Raw genomic sequence first — 15,065 nt, 5'->3', positions numbered from 1 at the left:
AAATCTCTGATGGCGCAGAGAATAGACAGAACTTAGATTTCAGTACAAAGAAAAACAGCTTTTGAAGAATACCGCTGCTACATTTACTCTCCAAAAATGACTGAGCAAGTATTGTAGTAGACTGTCCTACCACTAAAATATAGTATTCTAGAACACTTTGCCAGGCTGATTTCTACCAGTCTAATTCTCTGTAAGCAGTTCATAAAAAAGTAGAATGAGGAATATAGATACCTCTGCGTGCTTGCCTGGAAATACTCCGACTGATTCCATGATGTGTCTGAGATATGCTTGTCAAGGCTGTGAGATCCCTGTCCCCGCAGCCAGCATCTCCGGTGGTGCAAATGGGAAACACCCAAGTTTATTATATTCAATTCTGAGCTCCAAGTGGCACAGCACATAGTAATCCAGCTGTAACACCTTCCTTCAGCCTCACTCTCTATAGCTAAAGAGAGACAGGGAGCAGCGTAAGTAACCCCATCCATGGCACAAAGCCTCCTCAGGACATTCAGGATCAGGAGTCTTTGCAAACTGTTTTAGCTGAGTAGTTAAGGGGTGCTGAAACTGCGGACCTGTGACCGCAAGAAAATGATGAGAACCAGTACCTCTACAGCTTTCATTTTCAAGTGATTTTAAAAAGGCTAAGTTGATTTACTTGCTAGCTGAAAAATAATTGAGGTTACTCCTGGACAGAACTTGTATGCCAAGTTTAATCTTGGCATGATATTTTATTGCCGTATTTTATAAGTACAAAAAAGTAGAACTTTATGATGGAAATGGTGACTGACCACAGCAAAAGTCGAGTTGATGGGTATGTTTTTAGAAGAAAAGACCATTGTGTGACAATTCATGAATATTATGGAAACATCACTCCGTGTTACACAAACAGAGATTTGGATTGGGGAACCTGTCTCACAGAACCTTCAAATAATATGATGTCTTGCAATGATGGTTTCAGCATATGCAGTTCTCTGTCCAACTGCAAAGCCTTCTGTTAGCAAGCAGAGTTTGTAGACACAGTCACAAAATCCAGATGCTGTAGATAGAGTCAAATTGTCTGTAAAAATGAGAAAAATAGTGTTAAACTCAAAAGAGGGCAGTGCCAGAGACCAGTGGAGAAGCAAAGTAAAGCTTTCTACAGCAGTGAACAGATGGGAAGTGCTCAACAAGTGGTAAATTACCATGTGAAAGAGAAGTTTAGGAATAACTCTCTACAACAAACACTCTTCCTGAAAATCAGTGCGGGAGTTTTTGCGCTGGGGGCTGTCTTATACTTCCATGTCAATTTTCCAACTCTGATTTCTGCCTGATCTTTCTTAGAAGAAAGGGAGTTCTCATACCCACAGCCAGCCAGTGAATGCGAATGTGTTCTTATTCATATCACTGTTTTGAACTCTGACTGGAATTAATGATTTAGGAGGGACTCCAACTGATATGGAGAAGAGCTGGATGAGACTCCTACTTGGCTTCATGTGCAAAATTCAAAGACTAACTGGAGGCACAACCAGAAACTCAGTCCTGGCAAATATAATTCTGATATGCCTTAAATGTCATCACCAGTAACAGTAAAACTAATGTCTAATGAAAATGTAATATATTATCACAGCATTTTATTAATGGGATGACTTTTGCACTATATTAGCAAACCAAGGAGCTTTTCCTTATCCAGTTGAAAATTGGATCAGCCTATTTATTAAAAAAAAAAAAAAGGGTAAAAAAGTCTATTTTAGGTATTGGTGCCAAAAATTTTATACCAAAAATGTATTGTCAGATGTTCTGTCTTCCCTGTGTCTTTTGTAGAAATTAAGATACTTACCAAAGATAGATGCTTTTCTATCCAGAACTCTTAACTCTCCTTGGGGGGGAAATCCCTTTTGTTCAGAGAAGCGTGTCCCTACTGAGACAGTCGACAAAACAAGGAGCTGCAGCAAAGCACCTTTGGGACTTTGTTCTCTAGCCTTTGGATCTGAAGAGCAGATTTGTAAGAGGTTTATGCATTGGAAAGGTGCTCTGCGTGTAAAGGGCTGTTTCAACTGACAGCACTTGATTTCTTTATTTTTTTTTACTTCTGTCTATGAACTCTTTCAAGTACATGAACCCTAAAGAACCATCTGTCTCTGAAACGTGCCCAGCAGCTTAGGAAGTCAGAGTACAGAGAATTAAAACCAGATCTCAGTATTTTAGATTTTAACATCTTAGCACAGGATGACTGACCTAGTAAGACTGTTAGCCTCTGAGCAGGTAGGGAATGAGTTGTATAATTAATAGCTACTTGTGCTTTTTATCCACCATAAAACAGTGGTTCATCATCAGCTGTTTTCACTGAATGTCCATGAAACTTAACAACCTGTAGGATGAAGACAAGCAGGCATCCAGTAAACAACACACAGCAAAGCAGGCAGGATGGGGAGGAGAGAAAGTTTCCATATATATGATATGAGATGTCCTGAAATCTTTTATGTCTCTTCAGGACTGTCTGAAACTTGACTCAATATTTTATGGGATTTTCCACCCACTCACACACACATACCCACACCTCCCCCACTGTATTCCTTAGAAGGGTGGAGGCTGGAGACAGCTGTGCCAGGATTATTGTACCTGCAATGGAAGGGAACAGAGAGATTTTTGAAAACAGAAGCTTCAACATAGGTTGTCCTGAGAAAGAGGGGACAATTCTTGAAACATACTGCCATCTATAGAATATATATGAGTGATTCATATGAACAGAGTATTTCAGGTTTCAGTCTGGAAAAAGCCAATTTTGGCAAGGCATCTTTTCCTATTTTAAGTGTTAAATCTTGGAAGAGATTTGGCTCATTACTGACAACTACCAAATCACCATGTGATACCTGTTTTTCAGCAAAGTTATGTGGTCCCACCGGCATTGCGGAGAGTGGAGGATGTTTCAGATGTAATACTTTCCATACACACCAGCCTGTTGCCATGCCATTGTTCCAAAGAAAAATATCTGCCCACATTTTTGTGGACCATTTATTCTCATAGCAGGAAGGTTACAGTGCCAGCCAGAGATGGCCTTTGAACTTGGGCAGTGCCAAGCATAGGAATTTGTGGGTTTTCAGCTTTAGTCTGTTCAGCTGGCAGGTTTTTTACATGTAGAATAAAGGAAATGAATGTTCTGTTTCCTCCATCCCCATTCTGTTAGCAGGCAAATGAATTAGTGCAGTAGATACTTAGGAGCAGAAAATAAGGAAGCTGTGCCTTTGTGGGATCTATGTCTTGGCTGTCCCACTAGTGTGTGCTTAGAAGTGATGCCCAAAGCCTCTGTGTCTTCAGCTTCTCTTCTGTCATCATTTGGTTTGATCAAGCACAGTTTGCCAACTCCATGTGACAATGTAGAAAACCTTAGTGGGTGAGTGAGAGCCATCCGAGTCTGTGAATGTGCTGGGCTCTCCAGAAGGAAGGCAAGGAAAGTTTTAAATGTTCTGTGCATTAAATTACACCTGTGGGACTTAATGTTTCCTTTGCTAGTGGATCACCCTGTTTTTCAGTTGAAGTGAATGAAACAAGTCCTTCATTCAGTCACGGCTGTGTGACCAGTGACTGTGGTCCCGTGATCTTACAGGGGTAACGCAGAGGGTGGAATTTGGCATTTTGTGTTGTTTATGGGAGAAAGAGGACTTTAAGGCCTTGGAGCGCCATTCCTGCCTTTGACACACTAGACAATACCACAGAAATAAGAAAAACCCAACTTGCTCTCGAAAAATAGGTACTTTCAAATGATCATATTTTATATGTATGGCACATGTAATCTCTTTAATTTATTCCAAGAGAATTTTGTTTTGCTTTGGTCTCTAGGGCTGTTTCTGGGGGTAAAAAAAATCCGAAACATTGGGAGAAGCCAGCTACGTATAAAACAGTCCATAGAGCAACTCCTACACAAACACAGTGACCCAGTGGTCTCCCTGCTGCTGAGACACTTTGGGTGGATAGTACTGAAAGGAAAACTAGTGATAATAAGTTGCATTTTTTTAACATTACTTTGGAAATTATAATGGTGGTTTAAAGAGGTCAGTACATGTTTTTACAAAAATAAGGAAGCAGCTTTAGCCTAGTACTCTGAGGCAGACTTTTTTACACCCAATTAGCATTAGGGTATGCTTTTAGAGTGAATTTTCAGGTGTTTGGGAATGCATGTGCAAGTGGGCTTTGTGGTTGTTATTTCTCTTCAGTTTTCACCTTTAGTTTCTCACTTAGAAACTGCCACGTACTTAGGTCTGTTATCACAGATGTTTGACTGGATCATTTTCAGTTGCTGGCTTTCAAGGGTGGTTGGTTTTTTTTATGTTGAATATTTATTCAACCTGCTCTGTTTTGTTAAACATGATGAAATATATGGAGTTAGTGATTTTTTTCCCCCTTTAAAAAATACCAGTGTTTCACAAATACCTGACCAACTTCTTAGGTTAACACATTGCCAGTAAAGGAGTCTGAGCGTGCCTCTCAGAGCCTTTTGGCACCGGCTGTGCTTGCAACCCTCTAAATCTCAGGTGCTTCGCTGCTTTGATGGGAACTCCACAGATGCTGCAAGGGTGCAGTATTAGCCTTAACATATGCCCTGTGGAGAACTAGTTTTTCCTTTAGCCTAATTTGAATGTTCTGTTGTCTCAATGAAATTAATATAATGCACTAAAATATTTTATTATTATGTGATGAGTTGTAGCAACAAGCTAGGGAGGCAGAGGGAGGAGCGGTGCCTGGGAGTGATAGTATTCCAGCTGAGTGTCCACTTGCTTCAAAAGGGAAATAATTGACTTATCCCCTGCTGCTTTCATCTCTCTTTCCTTAGCTGAAGCTCTCCTATTTCATAATACTGGGACAGCAGAGGCAGGACTTCTATGGTCTTTGATCCTTCCCTGGCCTTCCACCAGCTTGCTGAGACCACAGCACCCACTTGTTCCTCACTAATACCCTGCACAGAGCTGCATGGGGGGAAAAGCCTCCCATATGGCAGCCCATAACCAGAGTGGTAACAGGGCCCACTGTCAGTTTTCTGTGGTTTGATCTGTTTTATTGTAGTGCCTTAGATCTGAACTTACGTCATCATTCTTCTCTCTATTTTCATAGTATGGAGACTTTTGCATGTAATTTTAAGTGTCTTGAGTCTGCAAAGAGAGAACTAAAACCTATAATGATGTTTTGCCCCGCACACCTTATTTTAATTGAACTAAAGGAGTAGCCTATAAAAACAACTAGACAGCGTCCTTGGGCCTTTTGTTCTCCTCCCTTTCTCCCTCCTCATGTGTTTAAATTTCATTCTGTCCCCAGCAAAATATCTCACAAAGTCATCTTGCAGTCATTATTTATTTCCTTTAATGGACTGTTCAATGGTATGTCACCAGCTCATGTGGAACAGACCACAGCCAAGTTTCAGAACCAGATGATACAAGTATTTACTAATAAAGCATATATCCCAGTTACTTGAGTTTGATAATGAAGTACCAGTAATACAGAATGCCAGGAGCTGAAGCTTTTGTGGCAGAAGTGTTTTTCAGTAAAGCTTCCTGCTGAGTATTCAAGTGAAACAAATAGGTTAATTTAAAAACTACTTACAACTTTTATGCTTTGATTTATTATGCAGCTGTGAATGGTAAAAGAATAAATTACATATTGCAGAGTTTTTTTGGATAGCTGTCCTGTCATGGGAGTCTCTGCTGATGGTGCTTTGCAGTAACTGTTTCTGGGGTTTTCCATCGTTTTTCTAGTTATAGAAAGTCTGCTCTGTCTTTTGAGGAGCTCTTTGTATCTTGGATCACTGGCAGGCCTTAGTATGATAATTTTCTCCAGCTCAGGCTTTCCTTCAAATACATCTGATAATTGTAACTAGAAGAAGTGCTTCCCCAACCGCCCAGCTCATTGAACTATAAACTTGGTGATATTTATTTGTTTCATGACTGAGCCTGAAAGTACCTGTGGAGATCAGAATGTGACTGTATCAGGACTTAGAGAAACCTATAGCAAGATAAAGCTTCTGCTGCTAAAGTTTAAGTGGACAATGCAAGGATGAAAGAAGAGAGAATCATTGTCCCATTTTACAAATACAGAACTGAAGCTGGAGATGGATGCTGTTCTATTTATGGCTAGGGAGAGATTACACATCTGTATGGGCTTCTATAAGCTATTTTATTTAGTACGCTGAATGTTTCCCATACGTAAGATACCCATTGTTGAGAGTTCAAAATACATTTAGTCCTTAAAATGTTTTTGGTTTTTTTTGTGTTATAACTTAACTTTCAACATGTGCTTTAAATTATTTGCTTGGGTTTTTATGTCCAGTTTTTCCAGGTCCATCAGCAGAGGCTTGCATGTGATCTGTAACACTATCCCTTCAGATAGTCCCTTAGAATTAACTCAATAGCAAGGCTCAAAAGCCCACATAGTTTCCTTTTTAATTTAATTAAAATGATGCATATTTGCCCAACACTGTGGAGAATTACATGATGCAGACTGGTTAGTCAAACATGAAGGCAGGCACAGTAGAGACCTTTTGGCCTCATGAGCTTTTATAAGAACAAGTTGTATTAAGCAAACAGCTGTGTAACATGAGGGGTTTCTTATTGAAAAACAAGAGGGGGTGAGAAAGCTTTTCAATTCCCCCTTTGTGGGTCAGTGTCTCCAGTTGGTAAGTAGAGGACAGACAGATATTTAAAAATAGCTACATTTCAATTGCATTACTTCTTTTTTTATATTTTTAACTTTGCTGTTGATTGGATCGACTCTTCATTCTATTGTAAGAATGTCATAACTTGACTCTAATGCTTATACAACGCCTTTTGCAATTAGATGATGTAAACCTGAACATATTTAGAGATGTTCAAATAGTCCCCCTGAGAAGCTGGCTAGTGAGGAGAGTGAGCTTTGATGGTTTATATTTATAAGTGGAACATTAGCCATCGTTACGGGGTAGGTAGTTCAGGAATTTTTTCAAGAGTGCGGAGAGAAAAATGAGCAACAGAGAGCATGTCCTAGTTCTAAGTAGCATTGTGAAAGTGGAGTATTCGAGTCAAGTGAAATTTCTTTTCTTTATTTGGGCTAATTGATTTCAAGTTCTATACTGATACATCAAGAGGTTATCACTGGGTATAAGGAAAGATAAATCAGCCATCCAGCCTATAGTCTTCTTTTGGAAGCCTAATCATGTTTATTTCTCATTTAAGCTGATTATGCCCTGATAAGCGCATAGTTGTCATGAGATTTTTATGGACTTTCTGGGAATCACTGTGGATTATATTATTGAGAATTTTTATCTACAGCTACAGTGTGTTGAGAACTCATATTGCTTATACGAGCTTGGACCCTGTTCCTGGCTGCACCTCTGCTTCTGGCTGATCGCAGGCAAGCGAAGTCGTTCCTTTGAGCTTCAGTGTCTTCATCTTTAAAATAGGAGTAAAGGAGTGGATCTCCTCTGAAGGTCGCTTTAATGTCTGCCAACAACAAGTACACGCTTGGAGCCCGTTATTTATTTTGTGTACTAATGTATTTGTTTATCAGTGTATTAGTGACGCTTTGTAATGTAGCGGTATGTGCAGTGGGGCAGGGATACGGTGCCGCTTCCTGCTGCATGAAAAAACAAGCACGCGAGAGCAGTGAAGCCCAGCCTGTGAGTGCTAAAGCGGTCTCATAACATTTGGGTGGAAAGGACTGCCAGCTTTGGAGCAAGAGTGACTGTGTTTTATGCCTGCCATCCCGCAAGCTGCTTGGTTGATACGTGTGCAGTATAATGACAGCTGGGAAGTCCTGTGTGGTCCCTGATTTTGTTCCAGGCTGTGTGAGGCTGACTGATTTTACAGTTGTACTGTATTCTCAAGGGATATTGATATACCACTGTCCCCGTGGCTTCATTCTTCTGGAGAAGGTGGGCCAGGGCACAATATCCTATACGGCAGAGGACAGAGGTATAAATAAATGTTGGCTTGCCCTACAGCCTTGCTGGTAGGGTGCAGGCTCCTGTGGGGAGGTCCCGTCCTCTCTGTATAGTCAGACTAGCTGGGAAACAAGGGTGGGAAGTGTCCATAGGGAGACCTTGTTCCCACCTGCAGCACTCAGTCCTACTGACCCGCTCCTTGAAAGATTTGATAGGATAGTCATTTTAATATCAGGAAAGATTTAGATCGCATCAACCATTCCGATCAGGAACGTGTTCTCTGCTCCCCACCCCCCCCCCCCCATGTCCTGAGGTTTCTGTAAGCCAGGGATTGAAGTTGTGGTTATGGTCCATAAAGGCTGTAACACCGGTAAGGGATGACCTGCGCTACCAGACACCTTCCAAGCAGAACCCAGGGGCTCCTGCACCCACAGGGGAGACTGGCTGGAGAACGGACCCTTTCCACATGTGAATTAAAACAGTATGTACACGGCTAACAATGCAGCTATGATACTTGTTCGGCGTGAATCTGAAGTATGAAAGAGAAAAAAGTCTGCTGCCTGTTACGAGCCCATCTGCTGTGCATCATCATGAGCCCTGGCAGCAGTCCCACGTGTCGGTGCTGTGTCTGATGCAGGGGAGGGCAAGCGTGTTGGAAATGCCAGTGCCTGCACACTGGGGTTGTTTGTGAATGAGCAGGGGTTTTTGGTGAATGAGTTAAGCATCACGAGTTAACAAATCTGTTTTGTAAAAACAACTTCGTCAGGCTCTTACTTTCTAGAACTGTGCATTGTTCATGGCTTCTCGATGTGTTTTAAATGTTACCAAGAATTGGTGTCTTTTTTGTCATATATTTAACAGACTTTAACTTCTCAGCGCATCTGAAGTAGTGGTGTTAAAATAAGCAGCAGGTTAGCGGGCGTTGCCTGTGAGAGCCGCACTGTAACCTCTGATGTGAGCGAGAGAGGCGTGCTGTAAAATTGGTGCTGGTTTGGGGTGCACAGTGTAACTGGTGCCAGTCATGTGGTTCTGCAATTAGTTTGTAATTTGAAGTTAGGATGGTCTTAAGTCCACCTTTGTTTTGAGTGTTCAGGCTATACTTATTGCTCATGTGTTTGCTTTCCCCTCAATGAGGGGCCAGAGAGATGCATTTTTTGTGGGTACTGTTTTATTAGGATTGTATCGTTTGGTACATTCACCCCACATAGTTCCTGTCTTTGGTGTTATGATCCTGAAGGGATGCTCTGTTTTTAGAGGAAACTTGGATGACCAGCAGCATATTTCTGTGCTATGGCAGTTGCTCTCTCTCTCACCAACCTTACAGTAGATATCTTGTCATTTTTAGGGCAGGGACTTGGGCTTTCAGGACAGGGACTGTGTACTCTAATATGTGTATGTATGTGGTAGATATCTCTGTGCTTTTATGAACATTACCTTTATGTAACTAATAAAACCCAGAATGCTGAGAGAAGACCGGTGTGACCAAGATTTATTTTTTTTTTTTAATGTGTATATTGTTTTATTTGTATATTACTAGCTGCTTCTGGTTTATGTAAACATGAGTTCCTGGAAGAAGAGCCTTCAAATACTGTGTTTGGATTTCGGTTTTGATTCTTAATGTGTTATTAGAACATGTGTAATTTTTTTTATATTGGGATCCACAGGGTGGATGTATATTTATTAAACTTAATGGAGCTTAAAGCACTTGCTAAGCTGCATTAAACATGAGAGACAATTTTACCCCTTACAATTGTAAGGGTATAAATTTTTAAAGGTTTTTATTTTCTTTTAATTGTTGAATTAATGCAGAATAATTGCTTTGCTCTGGCATGAGCTTATCAAGAGTAATTTAATATAAATTGATCACATTTAGGCTATTTAGTCTTCTTATTGAAGACATTCTGTTCATGTATTTATAACGCATCCATTGTTTTCAAGAGGAACTCTGCCAGCTGAATACCTCAGTTGGTGTAAAGCTGAATGCTCAGCTGTAGTTGGTGCATATGTATAAACTGATGAATGAAAAATAACAGAAGAATTTCACTTCATTTTCTGGAACTTCATTGTTTATCCCCAGCAGTGGCTTGTATCTTATATGTGTACAAACTGTTGTGGGGTCAGTGTCCAACCACCATTGCTGTCTTCATGCACATCCTTGATATCCCGAGGTACAGTAACAGAGTTGGCTTTTGATGCTATGCTCATGAATGATAAAGACTTTTCTGTGCTGCCTCCCTACAAATGATAAATATTTCATTTGCAGTATTGCACTTCTGTGTGATGGGCTGGCAGCTAGTAGTTTTAGTTGAGAACGTGCATCTTCAAGCTGATCTCTGCCACTACTTTCTAAAGGCTCAATGTACTAATAGAGAGCATCACCACAGAAGTCCTTTGCTCTCTGACCCTCCAGTTTGAGGGTCAGCTTACATTTGGAGCTGTACCCAGAAGCATCAGTACCTTGACCATCACTTTGTTTTTATTTTTAATTATATCCTCTTGTTTTGCTGCATCCCTGTTTTGCTTTTTTCCGTTTTCATAGTAAGATAAAGATGCCTTTAGTTTTCATAAGGATTTTTGTGTGCCGTATTCCTGTGTCCTGTTTGTCTTCCCTGAGTAGCCTGTGGAGTATTTTTGATGAGCACAAAGTCATCTTTTGTTATCTTGTCCAAACCAAACTTAGTTTATCCTTTATTTTATTTTGCCTGGAAAGAAATATGTAGACAATCCAGTGGCTGAGAATAATTATGAAATATTTAACTTCTTCTTTCTAAGTCAAGACGCAATCAACTACAGCGCAAAGCTTGCTGGAGGTATTGAGGGCAAGATGAGACTCCATATACCAGTTCAGGCTGTTCCCTTATCAGGTCCAAGATTCTGTGCAAGACAGCAGTCTATTTACTGATGAGTTAGAGGGAAATGGAAAATTGTATCATGTACTTTGCCAACAGTATTTTTGTGTGCATGAGACCAAAACAAATTTCTTCTGATCTTTGTAAACAGGTGGTAGTCTTTTGTTGCAAAAGAGGGGTATTCCCGTGCTGCAAACTGGATGTGAATACCATATGATTGTTTTTAGAGACAGACATTTCAACTTGCACTGAAATTTTTGCAAAAGTATGCCCTCATGTAACAATTCTTCTTTCTAATTACAGGCTGTAGGATTCTTAGGAACTGGAAATCCAGCAGAGAAGGCTTTTGTGGTAGAATTAGGTGTTGAAGCTTAGGGAATTTTGAATCCACAATTTTTAAAAAAACCAAACAAAACCAAAACCTGAAAAAAGTAAGAAAGAACAGACTGTGTTTGATTACCAGGCTATAAACCTTAGCATGCAGTGCTTAAACACGGAGGGACAAATTTTCTAACAGGCTGGTGCTATTGTGTAAAGATGGATTTGAGCCAAACTCCCAGATTTGAAACCCCATGAACTTCAGCAGGCCCAGCCCAATCCTTGGCTTAAGTTCATCTCAATCATTGGAAGCATAGAAAAGGTATTTGAACATTCACAGTAGCAATTGGAGATCCAAAAGGGGAAGGTTCATGCATAATCTGTTCACTCTTTGCACACACAAGGGGCATATCAGTGCCAATGTGAACATTTGTCCCCTTGATCATTATGAGAACGTTTTTAGAGTATCTTTGAAAACACGCTGCGGCATAACACGAAGGGAATGTTTCTGGCATGTGTCCTCAGTAGTTGAATTGGTTACTAACTAATCTCTTTAGTGGGAAGTGCTTTAAATGACTTCTCTAATTTTACCCAAATAAAGAATCTCTTGTACATCACCTCTGTGGTCCCCTCTGACAGCCCTTTCCAGTAATGACAGCTGACATCAGGTTCCTGAGTCACACGGTGGGTTCCTGCTCAGCGGACAATTGGTTTATTACAGATTTAAGCAATACTGCCTTCTGAATGGCGACTGTAGTGGGTAGATTTCAACAAATTATCAGTTATACCCAGACCAACTGGAGAGATTTATGTGCTGGTTTTAATAAGCATTGCTCTCATTTATTTGCTTTCTCTTTTGCAGCAGAGTAAACTCTGGTTTCCTCTGAGTTGTGCAGCTGCTGTGAATGGTAATAAGACAGCCGAGTCGGTCACAGTAGTGCTGTGCTGGAGACATGCATCCTCCACTTGCTGTATCCAAGGGTTGTGTCTGGAGCTGGAGAGGGGAAAAGTTTAACATAAAAATGAACCACATGCAATTACCAATTTATGGGGAAGCTCATAAGGGATCCAGCTGGTGGTGGCACTGGGTTGTTAAAACTGTTCTTCTGAAGAAACTAGAAGAAGAAATTAAAAAAATGCGCATGTGCACTATTTGGTTAGCAGGAGTTGTCAAAGCATCCTAGAATATTTCTTACTAATAAGAATATAATTGCCAACTTTTGCATCAAATGTACTTTATGTGTGTTTGCTGTGGAGAAACCAAGGTAGCAGCACCAGTGTAGAAGAGGCAGGAACACACAGAGATGTGAATATTTTATGGTTCTGTGACAGAGCCATCATCAGAGCGTGCCACCTTCTTGAACTGAGCTGTCTATATGACACTGAGTTGTGATTTATGCCAGTTTGCTTGACTGCAGTGTAGGACCTGCCAAGGTCCATCACATGAGCAGCTGCAGCAAACTGTAGATGATATTAAAGTGGGTAGAAGATGATTTTGCAATTCCATGCTGGCAGAAGCAGAGCAGTGTGGGTCCATCTCCTTCTCAGAGTCAGGTATGGAGTGGCGAGGAGCCTGGGGAGAAACAGCTCTGAGTTTTGACTTGAGACCAGGTGACATTGTATTGTCACACACAGTTGCAGGTTGTCATAGTAAAAAGAAATCATGACAAATACTGTGGTACAACTCTAGCTTGTCCTGACTTGACTGTTTTCCATCTGTCTGCACTTCAGAATCATGTGGTAAAAGCTAAATGCTGTAAGTCTAGGTCTAGAAATGAAGATGGTTTTTTGAGCAGTTAGCACAAAAATAAAAAGGGGTTACACTGTATCCAGGTTGCCATTATTAAACAGGAGAGCTCTCCAAACAGAGAAAGCTCTTAGTGGTGTGTATGCAAGACTATGGGCAAGACACAGGGTGCAAGCGCTTGGGAGTGTTACACCGTTCCTTTTTCCAAAGTTAGCATCTGCCTGTGCTGCATGGCCACATTAGTTGCATACAGATCTCACAGTGGGTTGTTTCCCAGTTTACTCTTCCAGGTATGCTCTACACACCTGGTGACACCAACATTATTAACTTCAAAGCTCCAACAGAGATACGAGCCCTGGTATGCCATGTCTTAGGAGATCCCTTTTATCCCAGGGAGTGCACTGACAGGCTTGTTTGAGCTACATTGGAAACTTTGTCCTTAGTCTATTCAACTATAATTCTTTCTCTTTTTAATATAATTTGATCATAAGCTGCTAATAAAATATGATACACAAACTGCTTTTTCTTTATCAAAATCTGCACTATATTGTTAGAGCTCTATGAGCTTAACACATGCATGACAGACTATTGAAACAAGCTGCTGAGAGAGCTTTGTCATAATATCTATGTACCAAACGTTTCTCTGACTCATACCCTTACATACCCCCTACGGTGATTTTGTAAGTCAGGGCAAAATTTAGATTACTGTTTATTATCTGATACATATTTTTAAGACGTTGCCAAACAAAAAGCTAAATTTAAAAACTATGACTTTTGTTGTCGGGCGTTCCAGACGTGCCAAAGGAACATGTGTCAGCAATTTTAGGCTTAGCGGCCACATAATTGTGAAGTATACTTATTTTTACAGATGCTCTTGGATGATAAAAACTGAGACTTTTCTAATAGCTCTTTGAGTTACGTTTACTGTCACTGCTTTTTGATTGTTAGTGTCACTTCAAGAATTTGTATTGGAATGGGGAAAAAAAAAAGTGCTCAAAAACTATGGTTTTGTTTATGTGTATGACAAAGTTATTGTGTCCAAAGAGAAAAAATGCTTTTAATGGTTTGATTTGGCTTGTTTGCTCATACATAGACAGCCATTGGGTCCTGCACATATGTTCTGTCTGTTTTTGCTTTATCATGTATTGCCTTTGTGAGTCAGTTTGTCTCCTGCCTAATGATATTTTATTTCTCTAAATTGTTTGATTAGTTGAGGGGATGGGGAAATAGACTGTGGCTTTGATATAGAAAATGAGACAGACTCTCTGATGCAGGGAAGGGAAGTGTGTTTGAACCTCAGATCCATCCTACATCTTGTAACTGAGCTGGGAAATATGGTGGTATGATTTTTTCTAGCTCACACTTGAATCATACATCTATATTAACATATAGCCCAGTGCTCTGAAATGAAGCATCTTTAGGAATTGCTCCCAAATGAAGCATCTTTAGGAGTTGCTCCCAGGCTTGTTAACTTCTTAACCATCTGAAGTATACCTTGGAGATCACGAAATGACACAGTCTGACTTTCTGTTGACGAGGATGGCTTTGCTCCAGAAGTAGTTATCTTTAGTATACCTTAACAATAAAATGCTACTGCCTAGTTCCTTATCTAAAATTCTGATCTTTAAACTGTTGCATAGTTATTTTATTCCCATTCATGGATGGAGGTAGGTATTTTCAGTTAATATAATTCTGAAATGAATGTTTGGCAGTAAGATTATTTCAGAACTTAATTTTTGGACAGAGACTTTTGAGGAAATCTGGTGAGGGAGACTTTGAATGTATTCTGCATGATTTCTTCAACTTAGCACAGTCAGAGTATGCTATCTTGTACCCCTGTAAACTTGGCTAGTTATATCAAAGTAAAGGCTTAGGCTTGCATGGTTTCAGTTATTCAAAGATACTGTACCTACCTTAAACATGTCGGTTTGCTCATGGCCATGTGTCATCAGCACCAGTGTGGCTGTCATTTAATTGTCTAGCAGCTGTTCCACTGCGTTTTTCTTGCCCACTGTCACTTCTGCGGCTGTGTCCAGCCCTGAAGCATTGTGGATCTGCGCCAGTGATTCGTTTCTAGTCTGAGTTACTAATGTGCAAGATTTTATAGTCATCTGTTAGCAATTGAGCTGTAGATGCAAAAGTCCATTCTGTTAGTTCTTTGGTGGTAAAGAATAGGATTTTAGGTGATACACTGTACCCTGGCATCACTGATCTGAACCTATCTGTAGTAATCACTGCCTTCTGTTTTGTCTCAGGAGGATGGAAAGATTAA

General features: G+C 40.3%; 1 protein-coding gene across 2 annotated transcripts in view; it reads left to right on the top strand.

Annotated features, from left to right (window-relative positions):
- The window catches only part of ARNT2 (aryl hydrocarbon receptor nuclear translocator 2), a 104,867-nt gene that overhangs the window by 47,165 nt on the left and 42,637 nt on the right, over nucleotides 1-15,065 (top strand). The window lies entirely within an intron of this gene.

Source organism: Accipiter gentilis, chromosome 10 (assembly GCF_929443795.1).
Source record: "Accipiter gentilis chromosome 10, bAccGen1.1, whole genome shotgun sequence".
NCBI classification, from domain to species: domain Eukaryota; kingdom Metazoa; phylum Chordata; class Aves; order Accipitriformes; family Accipitridae; genus Astur; species Astur gentilis.
The sequence above is the reverse complement of the archived record's forward strand: the minus strand, read 5'-3'. Positions and strand labels throughout refer to the sequence as shown.